Source organism: Podarcis bocagei (genome assembly GCF_964188305.1).
Source record: "Podarcis bocagei genome assembly, chromosome: 10".
In the NCBI taxonomy this organism is placed as follows: domain Eukaryota; kingdom Metazoa; phylum Chordata; class Lepidosauria; order Squamata; family Lacertidae; genus Podarcis; species Podarcis bocagei.
Window position 1 is genome coordinate 31,578,375 of NC_138135.1, and position 21,559 is coordinate 31,599,933.

Here is a 21,559-nt window from a genome sequence, read left to right on the forward strand (position 1 = left end):
TCTGTGTTCTCTCTTCTGGCCACCGTATTCCAGTTATGTGTATAGTCACTGTAAGTGCTTCCTGGACTGCAAAATCCACAGCCTGAAAACCACAATCCACCTTGCAACTCAGCAGGCTGCATTATTAACTTACCTGCAGACCTTTCAACCACTACATTTCAAGGAGATCTGGGAGTCAAACCAAACCAGTTAGTTTTGAACTGAGCGAAGTAATGTTTGGTCCAGCGTCAACTTCAAGTTTTATTGACCCATGAAAAGAATGCATTCCACCCTACGTGCTCTGCTTCCCTGTCAGAAACACACTCCCAGACTAGACTGGCTTTGAGCAATTACTTGACCCCCGGCTCCCTCTTTGGAATTTCCAGAGAAGATTTGTCAGAAAGGCAGGTGGACGCTTATATATACACACCTCAGTGACCTGAATTCTGCAGGCTGTGCAAAAGGAGAAGAGAGTCCTGGCGAGAATGAAAAGGAGTAAATCAGAGCTTTGAGGTGAACAATGCAGAGCCATTAACTCCATTGATTGCCTTTCAGCTCTGAATCAGCTGCAGATGTAAAACAGGACAGAAAACTCTGGGAAACTTGAAAAAAGTAGCCCCAGCTAAGCACTCCTCTCTGTGTCCCCAGTTACGTACCTGCTTCTTGTGGCATCGTGGACCCCGGAGTATGAATTGGATCTGGAAATGCAGGCACATTTATTCCTCTATATTAAACATTCGGGGTGTAGGGTGGGGAACCAAATCACACAACCAAACCAAATAGTCCACACACAATTAGAGCTGAAACAAAGTCACATCCACCCACATGCCTGGGACTGGAGATTTGGAACTAATAACCGCTGCCCAAAAAATAATAATATTATTTTCCTATAGCTTTAGAAGGATGTGAATTTTAAAACATATTCTCTGTTCCATCAGCTGTCATTCTGCTTGGCCATTATGTAATTTTAATATACCTGAATTGGCTCCCTTCCCTCTCCCCCTTGCCCCTTTCTTCCTTAAACATCATGTCTACTAGATCGTAACCCATTCTGGCAGGGACCTGTCTGTTTTCTATTATTCTATAGTGCTTAGATGAATTTTAATTAGAAAGGGGGTCTCACGCCTAAGTTCTGAGCAGTTTGCTCTCTTGCCTGTGTGCCTTTTCCCACAACACTTTTGATGCCTTGAACAGTTTCCTTCTCCATCAAGCTGCTCCCTCGCCATCTTCAAAGGTTTAATTAAAACCTACTTCTCCTGCAAAGTCTCCCTCTCCTTCTCTCTCTCTCTTGGAATCCATCCCTGTAATGCTAAAAACTCTGTATCGAGGTGACAACTGGATTTTTAAAAAATAACAACAAAGTAGCTTCATTAACCGAGAGCCAAACCATAACACAGCAATCGATTGGGAGTCCCAGATCTCACTTGTCAACTGTCATACACAGCAGCTGTCATGCCACTCATCAAGATTCTGTTTCTCTAAAGCACAAGTGGGGAACCTGCAGCCTTCCAAACCGCTGTTCAACTCCAACTCCCATCAGGCCCAGCCAGCACTGCCAATTATCGAGGCTGATGGGAGTTGGAGTCCAACAAATGTTCCGAAGGCTAGAGCACGCCTCCTCTGTGAACTGCACTAAAATATTCACAGAGACAAACATCACCCTTTATGTGCCTTTTGCTTCCACTTCACCTTCCTCTCCCATACCCTCACTTGCTTTATGAACAGTACAATCCTAATCATATCTACCTAGAAGCAAGGCCTATTCATTTCAGTGGGGCTTACTGAGTCCTCTTCTCCCCCTCTGCTCTGTCTTTCTAATATACATCCCAGTCCTTCTCTCCCCCCACACCACCACCAAGTGTATGCAATAAGTGTTTTCATTGAGTTTTACTTTATGACGCCAATATTATATTTCTTGCATTTGTGAGTAATTTACCCTCGTTCCAAGCTCAGAACAGCATTTTTGTCTCATAAGGACTCATGGTGTTAGTTGAGAATGCACGGTAGCAAATCCACACCACACACTTAAAGAACATGGAAACTGTAGTTTGTAAAGGTGCTGGGAACTGCATCTCTGAGGGGGTAACTACAGTTCCCAGGATTATTTGGGGGAGGGGTTAGGGTGTTAAATGTGTGCTGGATGTGCTTTAAATTTGGAGCTTCACAGCTGAGGAGGGATTAGAAGCTAAGATTCCCACTCCCTTTCACGTCTCCTCTGTTCTTCACTTGCTGAGGCTGCAAAAACTTTTCACAGCCTCCTTAGGATTTTACCATCCTCGGTGTCATGTGCATCATCTGCAACCCCGATTCTTCACTCTTGAAACCTACAGAATGTATCCATGCCAAATAGCACTGCTCCTAATATACTACTCTAGACCTTTGAGGGAACCTGAAATTCCCATACATACCATCTGAGTGAGCACAGGAACGATAAAATACAATTGGCATTGCTTGCTGCTAGGGTTTAGAGTCTCTCTCTCTCCCTCTCTCTCTCTCTCTCTCTCTCTGTGTGTGTGTGTGTGTGTGTGTGTGTAGAAACTGCAGTTCTGGACAAGAATGAGAAAGCTGAACTGTGAGCTGAAGGCAGCTCCACTGACGCAACTTGTCTCTTTGATATGAAATAGAGGATTTGTTGCCCTCTACATTTGCAAAGACACAAAATACTACCAAAAATAATGCTGTAAATCCCTGGTTCTCTTTCCAAACCAAATCAAGATAGTGCTGCCCTCTCATCACGCAAAGAAGTGGGGAGTATGTACTACTGCGCCATTGATTCCCTAGGGATAGGGAACCTGTGACCCTCTATATGTTGTTGGACTACAACTCCCAGCTGCCCTACCTAGGGATTATGGGAGCTGAGCCCCAACAACACATCAAGGTTCTCCATTCCTGGTGTACACAGTCTTATTATGTTACACAGGCAAGTCCTTGGCGCAGAGGTGCTTACAGTAGAATATATATGCTTTCGTGAAATCTGTATTCCATGCATTGCCAATATGCCACTGCTGCAGAATGCATGTTAACTAGCAGCAGTGATTTGAATCTGACCAGGATGCAGATACAGACATGCGCACACCGCCCCTCAGCTGCAGCCCATTTTTAGGTTTTACTTGCAAGCACATTCACACAAACATTTGAGAAAATAAAAAAAATCCTTCCAGTAGCACCTTAAAGACCAACTAAGTTAGTTCTTGGTATGAGCTTTCGTGTGCATGCACACTTCTTCAGATACCTTCAAGAGCTTCAATCTGTCACTTTGTGAGCATACTTGGACAAGAGCTGAGCCCAATGTTCAGAGGAGGGTTGGCAAATTGGGAGGAGGGGAAAGGGGAAAGCATGGAAATGGAGAATGTTGATGACCTTTGAGGCACTTGCAGGATTTTTTTAAAAACCTGTTAGCAGTCAGAAGCTGCAGTAGTCAAAAAGCCACGCTTGCTTGCTTGCTTGCTTGCTTGCTTGCTTGCTTGCTTGCTTGCTTGCAACCATTTTTTTCCTGCATTTCTTACTCACAGCAGTGACAATCCTCAACATTTATCTTCCTTCGTCAGATGCAGTGTGGGGCAAATTGGGCCCTGACGGAGGAGGATCTGCAGCAACATGGCAGCAAAAACTGCTTAAAGGATGTAAGGAGGAGAAATCTAAAAAGAAGCACCATGTATCTGACTGTGCTACTGTCTCTGGCTGCAAAAAAAACCATGCAAGTCTCTCGCTTGGGAAAGCCATCTGAATTTTTCAACCCTCTAACCTGCCCCCTCATCTTTGCAGCCAGAGAATGGGCTTGAGAAGTTGGGCAGGCACTTCCTGAGCAGCTCTAGCTTGGTCATCTACAGCACACAAGCCACTATTATGCATCCAGTACCTCATGATTGCCCTTCTATGAGGACGTAATGAAGCTGGGATTTCAGAGGATCTGCTCTGCGTGTATCATCAATTATCATTATTATCACTCATCCACTTTAGGCTATTATGATGTATATTAATACAGCCCTGTGTATTAGCAGAGCTATCTCGAGGCACAGAGGCTGGCAACATCTGTGTAGGCAGATTGTGAAAAATCCATCCCCACCTCAGAGTTGACAGTTGACGCCAGGCAGCAGACAGTGGCGAGTCCGGATTTTGTGGCAATGTTGTGCTTTCTCTTGCCTTCATTTATTATGTCTTCGGCTTGGGGAGAAGACTTCTCTTCTGGAAGGAATGTCAACAGGTGAAAAGGAATATTTTCCACTCAAGGTTAGAGACACTTCAGGGAGTTTGGGGTGGACACTGGAGCTACACAGTCCTCTTTCTGGTTCCATAGTCACTGCTGATCGAACAGGATTTTCATATTTCTATTTTTAAAAGCATTTCAGAAACCTGGGGGGGGACCTATAAGGAGCAAGTGTGTACATTGCAGGTAGTGACGACTCTTATATCACCTTCAACTCTCTGGAAAGGAAAAAAATACTGTCTGTCTCCAGCTTCCATTTCACTGACCATATTGTCTTTTGTTTATCTACTGCCATCTCAAAATATCAGGATGGTGCACCACAATATATAAAAAACAAGACATGAAAAACCATCCAAAAGCAGCACATTGTACTATCGCTGGTGTCAGGAGATTGAGAGCCAAGTCACACTGCCAAAATCTCCCTCTATGCAATGCATGCTGGGTCGTTTGCATGGAGGATACAGCCAGCAATAATGAGGGCCTTCCATGGATATAGCCAGAGCTCCTCAGCGGCAATTTCTGCTACCACAGCACCACCTTTTGCAGATGCTCACAGGACCATGGGAAGCCCCTCGGGAGAATGAATGGCCAGGTCACATGTTATGTTCTCTGTGCCAACACATCCCCAGGAGCAACTACACTGTGGAAGATTTTGACAATGTGTGAACTGTCTCACAAAACAAAAAGCAGAAATAATCATAAAATGCAATGATCCAAAGAAGTACATGACTACATCTACAGGACAGTGGGATATTTGTTGTGTTTGTGTTTTTTAAATAGCACAAACATATTGCACTGCAAGCTGCTTTTTAAATTCCTCAAAATATGAAAGCTGCTTTTTAATGCAATGATACTGAGGCAAGTGGCTCTAGATGTCCAGGTTTAAGGAAGAGACTTAAAGGATTTGAAAGTCTGCAATGCTCAACAAGTGAGTTTTGCACAGTAAAAGTGTGTTTATCTGCTTTGTTTTTCACTTTTGTGTGGCTGACCAGCATAGTTTCAGCAGCTGGGCTTCATTGCTGTATAGTAGAGATTTCATTCCTTTTAATGAATTAGCAAGTAAGGCAGAAAACAGAGTGGTAGTTGTGTATCACTACATCCAAGGCAACATCTCCTCACCAAGTGTCTGGATGCTGCCAACTCTTTATGACAAGATGATATCAAGAGCAAGTACAGATAAGATCATCACAGTCACCATGGAGGTGTACCAACCTCTATGAAAATAAAAGTAGTTTGTCTATCAATCTTATCAGGGGAAAGAGGGCAATGGGAACCACCACAGAATAAAAATCCAGGAACGTGCTTTTCTCATTGGGTATTTTCACCATCCATGTGCATGGTGTTTTCCAAAGCAAACCAGTGGTCTCCTTCCCACACAGAGCTTGCAGTCTTTTCTATTTCAAGTGAAGCATTTCATTAATAACAGGACACACACACCCCTCTGAAGATCAGACTAAAGGCCCTTCCAACCAAGGATCCTCACAGTGACCACCAAATGCCTAGTGGAAGCCCAAAAGCAGGACCTGGCAGCAACAGAGCACTCTCAACTTGTGATTCCCAGCAACTGGGATTTAGAGGCATATTGCCTCTCTCTGTCCATCACATCTCACCCATTTCTTCTCATCTCCTCCCTATTCCACATCTCTCAACAACCCACTCTCATCCACTCCCTTCCTTCCTTGGTATTAGACTGGTCTGGTTTTTTCCTCCCCTTTCCCCTTCCACCTCTCTCGCACTTGGTGTTTCACACTCCCCTCGGCTTCATTGTAACTCTCTTCCTTTCTATTTCTCACCCCTTTCTCATCCATCGCATCGTATCACCTCCCTTGTGGACTTCCTTCAGTTCCTGAAGCTGGCTCCATGGATAGCATCGCGTTTCTCCCTCATCTGCTCCAAACTCGGCTCATTTCCACCAACAAGCATTTAGTGGTGGTGATGGGGAACCGTACCAGGCTTCCCTTTGTGCTCCTGGCAGGCTACATGGCTGCAGAAATAGCTCATAATCCCACCCATGCCTTCCCACTGAATCCTCACTCTGTTTCCAGAATGGAAAGCCACAAGCTCCCTTTCTATTTGCAAACAAACAGTGTCTTGAAAGAGAACAGTTGCCTCAGTCCTGGCTTGCAGGAGCCATTGTCCTCCTCCCGCCATTCGTGTTATTTACAAGCCTTGCTACAGCTTCGCCTCCACCCCATCCACCAACATAAAAAGGCCAGGCAGTTCTCAACAACCCACCTACTGCTAAAATAGCCCATATCACAGAGAAAAGTCCAGTGCAGACAAGGGTGTGTTCAGGGATTCTCTACAAGCAGAGCAAAAGCACCGGTTTAAAAATAAACCTAGGCAAATTAAACAGATTTGTGCACAACCGTGATGCTCAAAAGGCCATGAAATAACAGCTTCTCCTGTTATGGCATCTTTTTTATTTCGGTTTTAAGCTGTGGAATATGCAGAATCCTGGATGGACAAAGCAACAACGTACAAGAAACAAAACTGTAGGTGCTGCTGCGTCACCATTCATGGGCAGTGAACATTTTATATTTGAAAGATTTATTTCTGCAATTGTGCGATATTTCACACATCGAGGGATATAGGTGAGCAGGCGGATGGTGCCCAAACCTCAATCTGTGCTTCCGTGTTCATCCAATTGCTTCAGTGCACACCTAGATTCAGGCTCAACAAGCAACTCCAAGACTTCTAAAGGCCATAAGAGTGACAAACTGTCTGCAATCTGGGTACAATCCTACATGCTGCCATGCTGAGGGCTTCTTTGAGAGTGCCTACAAAGCAGCCTTTTTAGCTTTGGAAGAAGCCCACCTTTAATCCCAACCTGGAACAAATAACTCACTTTTCTAATATGAATTGTCTTTCTTTCTGCTTGCATCTCTCTTTGCTCATTTTACCTCACCATCTCTTTGCATAACTCTTTCTCCAGTTGGGAAGCATTGCTAAATTGTGTGCCATTTTGTTGAATTAAGCGTTCACATCACTGACAACTGTCTCTGCTTCTCTGTGTTGACCTGCATCTGACTCCAGCCCTGACATCCTGCCCTCTGGTGCAGCGGAGTACCAGTCTTTGCTCTCTTCTGTAAGATGTCCCTTCTCATTCAAGGATAACACAGGGTGTATGGTAAACTGAGCAATGGCATTTGCTACCATGCCAAGGACCGAGACGAGACAGACAGGTTGGGAGGGCATGTGGGTGTTGGGTGTGTAGCCTTGAAGTGTGTGACATAGCACACTGCAAATTGGGTGAAATGTTGCATTCTCTCCTCCGTGGGGAGAAGAAGGGGCTTTATGTGTGGGCAACGGGGGTGTAGGAGTAATGAAGGCAGAGAGAAATGGGGTGGGGGAGGTGTTGGGAGAGGAAGCAGAGACAAAGAGATAAAGAGACAGAGCAAATGAGGCCGTGAGTGGGAGGGGTGTGGGGTGTGGGTACGAGGGAGCAGAAGCAAACAAGCTGCAAGAAATTGTAAAGAAGTGAGAAAATAATTGCTACCTATTGTTATCGGTTAAGATATTCAGCTGCTTTAATTCATCGCAGGCATTTTCCAAGCCACTGGCAGAGATTCAACAAACCAAAATCTTTAATTGGCCTTCTGTACTCTGCTGACCTTTCTGAGGAAGAATGGCTCAGAAGGGCCCTCCGGAGTCAAGCGGAATAACAGGGCCACTGTTGCCCTTCACAGAAACCTCCAAACGGCATCACCTCCTGTTCTGCTTCCTTAGACCTGCTGGGACAGCTGCCTTTTCCTCCTTCTCCCCCCCCCAGCCCCTTCAGAGCCTATGTAATTACCACTGCTAATGCTCCTAACAATTAAAAAGAAAAGCCAACCTAGTTACTCCCATGGAAACAAGAATATTCATGATACAGATCCCAACCTTCATTGGAAAGCTCAGCGTGACAAACGCAGGACTCCCAGCCATCTCCCGCTTGGACAGTGGCTCCATTTGCACATCTTTAGCTTCATCAGTGCCATCGCATTAAATGTTCCCAGATGATTCACTGAGTTATCCCTGCCTCTTCTGCTATGCAAGGATGGAGATATGGCTCAATACGACTAGCATTAGTGAAGCATTAAGAGAAAGCAAAATTACTTGCACGGGAAGGAGAACTTTCACTCTAAAAAGCACTCTGACAGCAAAACAACAACAACAACATTTGCATGGCAGCTCCCCAAGGAAGCTCATGTTGACCTGATGTGGAAAACTGACACAGCAGGGATTGCAGAGAGCCCATTTTAGTTGTGCAATAAACTGGCACTGGGAAAGTGTACCCCTCACTCGGTTAAAGATACCATAGCTGATCATTCCTATGAAGTTGAAGCTGCAGTCCACTACACCAGGGTGAGGAATATGTGACCTTTCATACGTTGTTGGATTTAAACTAACATCTCCTTGACCACCGACTATGCTAACTGGAGCTGATGAGAGCTTGGGTCCAACAAAACCAGACAGTTCCCTGCTATATACAGTTACCTGGGGTTGAGCCCCAGGGACAATAGCGGAATGCAATTCTGAAGATGCACATATAGGGTTGGAATGTTCACTGGTTAAATCTATTTAAATCTGCTTCATTAGAAAATGATGTAATAAACCCTGTTTGGAGCTTGTGTCTAGAAAGGAGTGGCGAGGAGATCATTTGCAGTGTGGGATGTTAAGTGAAGTGGGGAAATGGATTTAAGGGAACACTGAATGACAGCTAGAGGAGTGGAAATTTGGGGAGCTGACAATTGGGAGATGGCGACAGTGGAGTGGGGATTGGCTTGGAAGGGATGGGTCTTTGCAGGTCGCCATTTCTAATCACATTCATCCCAAGCTTCAGTTGATTGTGAATTTGTTTCTTTATATCCTCAGATAAAACACATTGACTGTGGTTAACCTTGGGTAATTGCCAGTGAAACCCAAGCTTAAAAAATGCCATCTCCATACCTACTCAGTGCTGTTAGCACAGGAAGACTGACAGTAGTTCTGGAGAAGAAAAGCATCATTTCCTTTTAGATGATGCCTGCATGTATCACAGCAGGCCCCATCTTAGAAAAGAAGGGAACTGTGCTGTTGAAACAGGAGAGCAAAAGAAGGTGGTGTGTCTCTTCGAAAATGTCACCTGCTGTGTGCAGTTTTTATTAGTTAATTATATTTAAAACGGGCAATATTTTTAAAGGTGTTGCCTTTAATTGGGGAATGAGCACCTTTTATTCTGTGATTAATCTACCCTATTAAATTGACTAACAGCACACACAGTCTGTTTAAGTTGGAGGTAAGCCCTTACTATGCCCAGTGGGGACTGAGGGTTGCAGCCTCAACGTTAACCCAGTGTACAGTGTGAATACAATATGTGCGCCACATTACATCTCATATATATTTTAGAGAGAGATTGTGTGGGCAACTGTTATTGATGAGGAAAGACAGTGGGTTGGCAGGGAGAAAGGATTTCTGCTCGGATATCTCAGCAAGGATGTGCACGCTAATGTCCCATAAAATGACAGGCCTCTCTCTCTCTCTCTCTCTCTCTCTCTCTCTCTCTCTCTCACACACACACACACACACACACACCAGATGTTCAATTATAATATGCAGTTTTTGTGACCAAATGAATAGCCATGGATAGAAACTCATGAGCAGCTTTTAGCCATTTGTACATTTTCTTTAGCAGTCTTTAGAAGCAACCAGAAGCAAATAAGAAGAGCCTGCTAGCTCAGACCAATGGCCCAACTAGTCCAAACATCCCATTCTCACAGTGACCAACCAATTGCTGGGAAGGGGGACTGGCAAGCAGGACCTGAGCACAAAGGAATTGTCCTCCCTCCTCCATGTTTTCCAGCAACTGGTATGCAGAGGAAGTACCACCACATCCAGCAGCCACTGATAGCCTTAACATGCATCCATTTGTCCAATCCTCTTTTGATGTCATCTAAGGTGGTCCAAGCCATCCACCCAGAAAGTCTACTTCCTGTTCTTTTCACCATCTAAGCCAGTCTTTTCTAACCTGGGACACTCAGGATGTTACTGGAGTCTCCCACCATCCACAATCACAGGCCATCCCGGACGGCACCGAGGATGGGAAAGTCTGGCCTGAGCATTTCACAATAGTCTGTATTTTGTTTTGGTTTTTAAGCCTAAAAGCTACACGAAGGCTGGCAGCCAACGAAGCGGGTCCTGTCCCATGAATGCTTATGCCACGATAAATTTGTCAGCCATTAAAGTGCCCCCAGACCCTTTGTTGATTTTGCTGCTACAGACTAGCATGACTACACCTCTGGAATTTGTCACAAAGTAGGTAACAAATGCAGTTTTAAGCAATAATAAAAGGGAGATTAAGGGTCTAACATCGTTTGTAGACATTAGGAAAGATGACCCTTCCAAGCACCAGCGGTTTTGTAATGCATCCTGTTCCCTATATTCCGTAAAAGATGGGTAGGGCAATGAGCGTGGACAGGATCCATTATGAAGTATGCTCCTATTCCTGCTTTCTGCCCACCCAGCCCAGCAATAAAACTGTTAAGAATCCAACCCCTGGAGGGAAAGATTATTTCAGAGCAGCAAGACGTGAAATGAAACAAAACGTGTTTGGGTGCAGACCCAGCCTAACAGAGTCAAAAACCCCAGTATTTTCTTCGTGTTTCTAACACCACCAGATGTCAAAGAGAAAAACAACTACCAGACTTTTAGAAGACATCTGAAGGCAGCCCTATTTAGGGAAGCTTTTAATGTTTAATAGGTTATTGTATTTTAATCTTTTGTTGGAAGCCGCCCAGAGTGGCTGGGGAAACCCAGCCAGATGGGTGGGGTATACATAATAAATTATTATTATTATAACATTGCACATGTGAACTTACCAAAGATCCTCACCACCAAAAGGACCCTCAGCTGCCTGTGTAGCTCATAGGCTTCATCTGTTCTTGGTGCTCTCTTCCTTTTATGAGTGGTATTGAGTCCACCACGGTCCATGCACACACCATACATTTAAAATGCTATTACACCATGTTAACAGTCATGGAGAATTCTGGAAAGTGTAGTTTGTTAAGGATAATGGGAACTGCACCTCTCTCAGGTCAACACCCTTAACAAACTAAAACTCTCAAGATTCTCCATGGCTTTCAAAGTGGCATAAAGTGCTTTAAATGTATATAGTGTGGGTGTGACCTCAGCTCCCTCACAGTTGTGACAGCTGTTGCTTCTAGGACATTCATACCTGGCTGGCTGTTTCTTGCAATGCCCCCATATGATAAACACATCCTATGTTTCCGTGCACTTGGATTTCCCGTATGTGTTTGGGCTGGCTGCAAATTTTGGCTTCCGACATCCTATATCACCCCCACCCCCTTTTTCCCCCATAGATCTCTCGCAAAGCTCATGCATTCTCAATAGCAAGTGCACCTGCTCCTTTTGTATTCTATTTTATTCCTCATCATAAAGACAATTGGGGCTATAATTTGAGCAATCGAACAACCTATAATCAAGAAGAAAACAACACCAACCATCACAAATCTCATCTTTAGAAGAAGGAGGAATGGATGTGGTTTATTGTCTTCATGTCAGATTTAGCAGTAATCATATGCACGCTTACATGGGCAGTCAGATCCATTGAATCTAGCAGGGCTGAATGATCATGTACAGGATTGGGGTGTCAGGGATGTCTGCACAAGTTTGAGGTAGGGGGTTGGAGTGTGGTATGCTTAACCAGGAAATCTTTAATATTTTCATACAAGAAGAAAGAAAGAAAGCGAGCCAGAAAATATGACCTATTAACAATATATCAAAATATCAACTCCTATATTTCACATCAGTGATATTCAGTGCCATAAGTGTTGATGTCAATCAGGGGCGTTGCTAGACTAAGGACACAAACCCACAATGACACAAACAGGATCTGTCTCTGCTGTCACCCACAACTGCAACTGTATTGGAATTGCTTTGTTGCCAAATATTTTAGTTGTGTGTTTGCCACCCTGGGCTCCTTTGAGGGCGAAAGCGGGATATAGATTTAATAGTAATAGAAACAAATCTGCTGGGGTCTTACTGGCACTGTGATTTGCAATGCCCAAGACCAACAGGAGGGGTGTTGTATTTTTTTTTAAAGGGGAGGAAGGGGTTTCAAGCCCCATGGACAATTCCCTAGAAATACCCTTGATGCCAGTGATATTCCCCAGAAAACTCTCCTCTACTAAATTCTGGAAAAGCTGTCTCTCAAAACCTGAACTGCTGGTTTGCACAAAATATGCAGGCAGATCAAGATTCCCCACTGCACCCCAACTATTAGAATGTAAATTTCCAATCAATTTTGCCATTTTAAAACTGCAAGGTTTTTAAAGCTTTGCTTTGTCTGAAATGCTTAGTCCCAACAGTAACAGGGCCTGCAACCATGACTTTAATTGAAATCTTGATTTAAATCACTGACTAGAAAACCTTCCATTGAAGTCATAAATTTTCACCCGCTCTTCTACTGTTACCATGGTTATCTTTTTAAAATAACAATAAAAATTCACCCACACTGGATGATAATACAATTTACATGTACTGATTTACAGCTAATCAGAGACTTTTACTGAATCAGATAAATGATTTCCGTATCTATGGCTCTATGCATTTAGTATTTTCATATTCCTATTCTCTCTTCATTGTGGTGTATTTATAAAAGTATAAAGAAACAGATGTTACTCAGGATGGAGACGAAATATGTAGGTCAGTAGTTTTGATGGCTAGGAAGTTAAGTTTCCATGGTAAAAATAACTGGTAAATAATATATGTTCACAAGCAAGGATCCAAAACTACTAGGTAACTTTTAATTGGCAAGTCTAGTGGAATGCCACTCTGCAGCCAATCATATCAAGTCCTAAGTGCAATATATGATAAATTATGCCAGATGTTCCCTTCCCCCTTCCCATTCGGGTATATAGGAAAATAAACCTATAGTTTAAAGTTTTGATAGGGTTTCCAAAATTGGCAAATGGATCATATCCATGTATTAATAATAGATAGCAACGCTGATTCTTAAAGTATGAGTTAGGACTCAATACAAAGAATTTGTTTTAAGAACTCGGCTTGAGCCACATCTCTATCCATATTTATTGGACAGATTCAGAGTGTTGGGCCAACTCTTGTCCCAAGCTTGTCCCAATGGGAAGATAATTGTTATTTTAAAAAGATAACCATGGTAACAGTAGAAGAGCAGTGTCCTGCAGGGCTGAGGAAGTCTCATGAAACAGAACAAAGCCATGATTTGAAAAAAAGAGAGATCCAGAGATACAGTTTTTGAAATGATGCTAGAATTTATTATCTCTACTGGAATAAGGTACAGTGGACACTTGGGTTGCGAACGTGATCCGTGTGGGATGCAGGTTCACAACCTGCATCTGCGCTCGTGCGGGTTGTGATTTGGCGCTTCTGCGCATGCGCAAAGCGGGATTTAGCGCTTCTGTGCATGCGCGACCACCGAAACCCAGAAGTAACCGGTTCCAGTACTTCTGGGTTTTGGCAGTCCATAATCTGAAAAAACACAACCTGAAGCGGATGTAACCCGAGGGATGACTGTATATAGAAAGAGGGGGGTAAGGTCTTCTAGATAAAAAGGGGTGGGAAATCTATTCCACATTATATAAACATTGAAAATGGAGAGCAGCAACTCAGGGGAGTGAGTGCGTTGTGTGTGTGCCTATGACTAACCACCAAAGTGAAGGAAAGAAGTGGGGAAGAGGAGCACAGTTATAAACAGAAGCAGCAGAGTGAATGGTGACTCAGGGCTCATTTACTAGCAACGGGGAGGCAAAATGTGCTTTTGAGGTATGAAAGAGCAGCAGCTCAGGCCAAGCCGCAACTCCCCATTCAAGAAAAAGTCCCTTTGGCAGAGAACAGTTGCTGAACATTATAGGCAAGGCAGTGCCCCCTACATTGGCTCAGGTAAAAGGTGAGTGCACATCTTCACAGGCCGAATTAAGGCCTTGCATACCTACGGCAGGGATTCCAACTCCTGCCTGATGTTTGCCTAACCTTGGCGTGGGAGGAAATGGTGAAGAGCGGGGAGAAAGAGCACAGAGAGATGTGAACTTCCACCTTGCCGGCAACAAAGAACAGAACATGAAACGGGCCAAAGGCAGATGAGACAGTTCTGTTGCTGAGCAGCCTGGCCTGCCAAGCTGCCTGGATGGGAGGCTTCCCAGCAAACATCACTTCCAAGGAAAGATTAGGAAACTCCATGTCACTCCCTCAGATACATTGGATCTGAAGCTCCATTTCCAGATTGAGCAACCACGGGTCTTCAGTCCCATCCCCCTGATATTTCATCCACCTCACTTGCTATAGGGATGAAGCAGGGTTCTAGATGTGGGGAGACATTCTGTAGGACTGAGGGGAACCAAGTGGAGGAAAAGCCACCCCTCTTGAGACTTCAATATGGCACCCATCACCAGATTACACCCTGGCAACCCAAATGCATTCCACAGTAATTGGCAGCTAAGTGAGGCAGAGGGCGAGTGTCAAATTTAGCACCGGGCAACAGGCTGAGCAACCTACCTCTTCTCCTTCCCCCTTCCTCCTGCTGAAAAGCACAAACACTCCTTGGCTTGTTCAGATGTTACACCAAACGCAGCTATGAGCTATCTCCATGCATGTACAAGTGCTGGCGTGAAAGAGTGCACACCTGTTGATTTGTACAGGTGCATACACAGCCTGTGCCCTTGTTGAAGGTGACATGACAAGACCTCTAAGAGGGGTAGCTGGATACAAAATGAGGGCTTGGGCTCCTGCACTTTTAACAGTTGCTTTAAAGAGGGGATTTCAGCACAATGAGCCACATCTGTTGAAATTCCTTCTTCTGCACAACCTTTAGAGGTGCAGGAGCTCTGACCTCTTTTGTATCTGGCCAACCTAAGACCTCAGGATGGGACACCTTAGGCTCTCCTCCATTATCTGCCAGCTGCTGCTGTCTTGTGTTCGTATAGTATTTATATGTTGCGAACAACCCTGTGATCTTTAGATGAAGGTGGTATACTAAATAAATAAATAAATAGTACAGGACTCCTGGGCTGGCTTTTAGAAAATGGTCGTGAGCTTGCAATCACATGCCAAAAAGCCAATCCCGTTGGAATGAAGCTTTGGGCATTGATGCTACCTCACCACAAGCTGAGTAGACTTGTTAAAAAGTGTGGTTCCTGTGGACTGAAGCAGATGTGTGAAGAGAACTGCTCGTTGACCAGAGATATTTAAGCCCTTAGTATACCTGAAGGAGCATCTCCACCCCCATCATTCTGCCCAGACGCTGAGGTCCAGCTCCGAGGGCTTTATGGCAATTCCCTCACTGTGAGAAGTGAGGTTACAGGGAACCAGGCAGAGGGCCTTCTTGGTAGTGGCGCCCACCCTGTGGAACACCCTACCATCATATGTCAAGGAAATAAACAACTATCTGACTTTTAGAAGACATCTAAAGGGAAGTTTTTTATGTTTGATCTTTTATCGTATTTGTAATATTCTGTTGGGAGCTGCCCAGAGTAGCTCGGGAAACCCAGTCAGATGGGCGGGGTATAAATAAATAAATACATAAATAAATTGTTATTATTGTTATTATTCAACTGGATGACTATGCACGCAAGAAGAGGCCTGCTGCTCTGAGGCAAGCCTAGCATGAACAAGGCCTACAAGGACTGTGTCATGTTCTGCTGCAATCTGGCAAATTATTGTTATTATACATTCACATGCATCGTACTTTACAGAGGAACAAGAAGGCAGTCTCTGCCCCCAAGGAGCTTACATTTGAAGGAAGGGGAGGAAAATGTGGTTGTCTATACGCAGACTTAGTCATTCAGCTCAAGTCACAGATCACTTTCACAACTTGACAGGGGAAGTTATGAAGAATAAAAACTGCAATCCCTCGCACCATGGGGTTTCCTATAACACCATAATAAAAACAGCCACCCTCCACCCGCATTGCATGTATGATACTGTTCCAAGATCAGCGTTTCCAGGTACTTACCACCCGCAGAGAGAACGCACCTCAGGAAGCAGGATAAAGGTTCTGTTATCAGAAGGGTCCTCTTGCGAAGAGAGTTAAGAATCGAGAGGATCTGTGCAGAGCCCTACTGCTAAAACCCAGATGCAGCCTCCAACTATCAAGAATGCCTTTATTTGTCAATTATAAAGTCCCACAGGCCTCCTCTGAGCATTAGTCACAGTGATTTGCCCAGGAAGAAAAAAAATATTGCAAGCAATTACTACAACTGAACATACGAAATGGGCAATTCTTCAGGACACTGGTGAATTTTTCATTGAAGTCCAGCTACTTAAGAGTGTGGGCTGGGACTTTCAGACAATGGCAGATTGCAAGTTGCAGCAAAGCTGTCTTCAGTAGCTTAGAGAACAATTTACACTGTGAACAAGGAATAGAGAGGACAGAGGAATCTCCTCTTATGTGGAGGAAATGTTCTTTTACGTATAGAGTCATTTCAAAAAGGAAACTGTGGTCAGGTATTTTCCCGGGTCTAAATCATGCATAGCTTGGATGGGTGCCCACACCTTGTTGAAAGCACCTGAGCCAGGTCTGAGCTTAGTGGGCCTCAGGAACTCAGCTAGCAAGGCTTTGCTTTGTAGTGGTTTCAATTTCTCAATTTGTCAGCGTGGGCTAGATAGACCAATGGTTTGACTCAATATAAAGCAGCTTCGCGTGCTCATATGACTGCTTCACTATGCATCGAAATGCCCAATTCTTTCAAAGTGTGAGAGATCTTACCATGTTACCACCCTTAATAAAAACCTTTTAAGGTTTAAAATGCACAAACCCTGAAAAATCAGTTGTTGGGATCACCATGTGCTAGCATTCTGCACAGATATCTTTATCTATAGCCCATGGATCACATCGTCCCAAGAACTCCATGTTCCCTCTGGGAGAGGTATACTTTCAGAGGAACTAGCAAACACCCAAAATTCATAGGAAGCAAACTGGGCACTCTCTTATGCCAGGCCAGACTATTTGTCCATCTAGCCCAGAATTATTTACTCATATTGGCATTGGCTCCCTGGGATCTCAAGCAGACACACCTCCAACCCAACTACTTAGAGGCGGCCAGGGATTGAAATGGACCTTCAGCATGGAAAACCCAGGTTGTGCCACTAAGCCAGGACTCACATAAGGTGGTAGTTCCTGACTTTCCTCCATACTGAAATGGCCAGTGGACAGTATCTCCTCCCAACGTGGCAGCGAAATACTCCATTATGGAAAAAGCATTGCTATGGCAGAAATTCTCCAAGGATTCCTTGTCTCCAAGCATGTCCCAGCAAATCCCAACCCCATATTAACCTGAGAGCTAAAGCACGTCCTGATGCTTAGATCTGACTACAGCAACTTGCACCCTCTGGGCCTAGCAGCTGCAAGATGGCCAGTGCTTCTCTTTTTTATCACCTCCCCTGCTAAGCTGCGCATTGGGAGAACACGAGCGAGACCTGCACGCACAGATGCTCAACCCAACTTAGGTTCATGCTGGAATGATGGGAACTGAAGGAAGAGCACTCTCCAGCATCAGATGATCCCAAGCACGTGTTCAAGCTTATGATCGAGGGGGGGGGCAATAGCACCTGCAGATGCCTTGATGGGACAAGCACTTCCTGCAATGTCAAGGCCCTTTAAGCAAGTGCTGCGTGAAAGGTACATTCTGCAGCCGGCTGCACCCCTCAGAATGCAAGCAGCTCAGCTCTGAGCTTGCATGCCGTAGCTTTGCCTGTCAGACATAAACAATGCTGCTCCTCTTACAAAGAAAGAAGGGGAAAGAGGTGTGTGTGTGTGTGTGTGTGTGTGTGTGTGTGTGCACTGCGGGGGTGAGGAGTGGAGAAATGGAGAGAAGGCAAGAAAGAGGCATGTTTTTTTGGGGGGGAGGAAGAAGAAAAGCTCTGGATCACAGGCAGCTAGCGCTGCATCGGGTTCCCTCCCACATCCTGATTTCCAAGCGGCAAGCTCCACGCTGGGCGGCTGGGGGAGGCTGGGAAGCAGTTCCTCAACTAGGCAATTGTTATCGAGCAAAGCACAGGTTGAGCAAGACCTCCCTCCAGTGCACCTCTGCGCGGAGGAGGAGAAGGGAGAATGGGACCGGATGAGAAGGTTCTCTTACCTCAAGATGCTGTGCTTTGAAAGCCAAATTGCAAAGAAGCCGGGTCAGGTAAATCCGTGTTCCCTCTGAGCTTTGGAAGAAAAGGATATTTAATCACATTTAGGAACGGTCCATGACTCGTCGATCTGGCTCTTTGATGGATCGGAGCTTCAACGGATTCATTGCTAAGCTCTTCGTCTTCTGCAAGGAGAGGAGGAAAGCGGGGGGGGGGGAGGTGGAGAGAGAGAGAAAAAAAGCCTGAGAGTTGGAGGGAATATTCACTTCTTTCTTAGGTTTCCAATGGCAACAGGATATGCCACAAATGAATAGTGAGTGTGTTTGAGTGCATGTATGTGAGAGAACGAGAGAGAGCAGCACACAGCTGCTTAGTCCACGGGCAGTGCAGGATGCAACCTAGCGGGGCATGTCAGCGATCATGGAAAGAGACAAGTGAAAAGAGGCAGACGGACCGAGAGAAGCAGCAAGCCAAGTAGAGTGAAGCAGAGTCCTATCCCACAACTCAACACCTGACCGAGGGCCCAATGCTCAAGGCTTGCACATTTTGTGGGGTTTGCCTTGGAACAGTTACTCCCCCCCCCCCCGCATTAAGCATTCCCACCCTTCAAGGCACTCTTGCTCAGCTTTGGTGAATTTTTCCCCAGCCACTTCTCAGGCTGCGGAAGCAAGCACTTAAAATCTGAGGGGTTTAGTTTCACATCAGTTACCTAGTCCATGGGCAAAGCAAATCTCAAGGAGCACATATAGCCAAGGAGTGTGGGTAGTCACCGGTGTAACTGACGCCTTTTGCAGTACTGCAGGATCAATCCCATGCTACGTTGTCCTTGTTGAACATGCGCAATGTACTTTGAACCTGCCACAGGAGGCCGGTGGTTCTTGATGACAAGACAGAAGTCCTCCTAGGACTCTTTCTAACGTCACCTTTAGCAACGCGGAACAGCAACTCCTTCACATGCCACTTGGTAATATCAGAGGTCCACAGTCAAGAGCTATAGCCTCCATCCACCTGCTCCTTCCCATGCCACCCCCATCCCTCCCAGGAACATGTGAGTGAGTGAGTGTGTGTGTGTGTGTGTGTGTGTGTGTGTGTGTGTTAAGGTGATGTAGCTTGAATGCCTCTCACATGACCAACACAGGTGCCCCATGCTACTGAGTGGCAAAGGGAAAAGAAATTCTGCATTGGCTCCCATAATCCTAAAAGGGGTGAGAGAAACAGCCCTTAAAACTAAGCTTCAAACTGCATTGTGGTGAATGCGCAACTCTTGATATGCCAAACATTACATGTGCAAAAAATATTTGTATTCTGGCAGGGGAAAGCAGATCAAGGGGTGAGTGCAGGGCCCTCTTGTGCAACACACATGTATGTGCGTACAGTAGGCAACACACAGTATTAGAATCTCAGATATATAATGTAATCGCCAAGCAGCACCTTAAACTTAGGTTACGGTGGTCACAACAGAATGCCTAGGTGCCATTTTTTCCCAGTGAGGTTTTTTGTTGTTATTATTATTGATTTCATTTCTATACCAGTTTATATTTAAAAAAAAAACTCAAAGAAGTTAACACCATATTAAAACACCAAATAAAACAATCCAGAATGAAATAAATTCAAGCTTCAAGAAAAGTATTTCAGATCCTTTTCTAAGCGACATTTTGCTTTTCCCATATTTATTTACCTACTTGATTTATATAGCTGCCCCATTAACAGAAGGACTCTAGGAAGCCAAGGTGGTGTAATGGTTAGAGTGTCGGACTAGGACCTGGGAAACCAGGGTTCAAATCCCCACTCTGTCATGAAGCTCGCTGGGTGACCTTGGGCCAGGCACAGCCTCTTATCATACCTCACAGGGTTATTGTAGGAATTAACTGAGCCATGTACCTCTTGAAGAAAAAAGTGTGATACAAATGCAATAAATAAGCTCTTCTGCTTACCTGCTTAAGAAATGGGAGAGGTCAGCCAGATGGAGACATCCGTCACCAATGTGGCATCCAGAGATCTCCACGTGGTCGCAATTAGACCCGTGCCATTTGCAAGAGGCACTGGGGGAATTCCTAGCCCTGGCAACATGCACAGCACACCCCTCAGAAACACATCCACCACACAGACATGAAGTTCAAACAGCAACTTCCTTCCAGCAACGCATCCTCTGATGTACTTTGTGAGCAGATACCCACGCACGGAGGCTGACCAAAACTGCTGCCACCTGATGGGGCTCATTACAATGGCTGTAACATCTGAGAGTTGCTTTCAGTTTAATCATGTCTCCGAGCAGTTCTGTCCAACCACATGGAATGGGGCTTTCCAACATTGTTGCCGACATCGAGGAGTGCTGTCACACAGAACCCCTTGCCAGCAGCCTCCTTGTGGATCCCCATTGCCTTGGAATTGACCCTCACTCGTACAAAATGTGCGCCTTGCAGTGACCATGGAGTGTTTTTAATGCATTCACCACAGAGCATCTCAACCAGCTGGAGTTTGGATGGAGAACGCAGTTTCACTTATGTGCCTAAGCCGTGGGACAGCCTCTGAGACGGTGAAGCCATTTAAAGAGGTAGAAATGGAATGCTACAATGATTTGTTTTTGAGGTCACCCATGCTGCAGAATTGTACCTTCACTCACCTCCTCCATTCTGCCTGCTTCCCTTTGCAGGATACTTTCCCTGCCAGCCTCCCGTGACATTTCTAGTTAATATTACTACGCTGTAGAACAAGGGCGAGCACCTTGCAGCTCTAGGGACATATGCACAGCTCTCAGCCTAATTTCCTGCAGCCCTTGGCCTAATTTCAAAACTGATCTCTGCAATCGGTTCAGAACCTCTGATGGTAGGGATTTCTCCCTTCCTGGCAGCCAATGGGCAGGGAGGAAGAAGATGACAGGCAGAGATAATGGGGTGGCAGAGAGAAACTTTTTTTTTTATTAAGTCCCCACCCACTTTTGGCTCTGGCCCTATCAATTGCCAGCATGCAGCCCTGCACCCACAACAGATTACCCTTAAGGGAAATCAGCTTTCAATGGAAAGATTGCCCACCCCTGAAGCATGGACCACTTCATACATGGATGTTCAGACGAAGCAGCAAGCAATGGCATGTATATAGCCACTTCCACACCTTACATTATAAGCACATTTAAATCACATGGCTCCCACCCAGAAGAATTCTGGAAACTGTGGTTTCCCCCTCACAAAGCTGCAAATCCCGGCACCCTTAACAAACTACAATTCCCAGGAGTCTTTGGGGGAAGCAGTGTGCTTTAAATGGATGCTATGGGTATGACCACAGTCA

At 45.0% G+C, this 21,559-nt stretch overlaps 1 protein-coding gene across 4 annotated transcripts in view; it reads right to left on the reverse strand.

Moving 5' to 3' along the window:
• ELFN2 (extracellular leucine rich repeat and fibronectin type III domain containing 2) overlaps nt 1-21,559 on the reverse strand; it is a 143,049-nt gene that overhangs the window by 75,918 nt on the left and 45,572 nt on the right. For all 4 annotated transcript variants that reach the window (XM_081211102.1, XM_081211103.1, XM_081211104.1 and 1 more), the window contains one exon: nt 18,280-18,459. The gene's annotated coding sequence lies outside the window, so the exon portion shown is untranslated. The remainder of the gene's footprint in view (nt 1-18,279; nt 18,460-21,559) is intronic.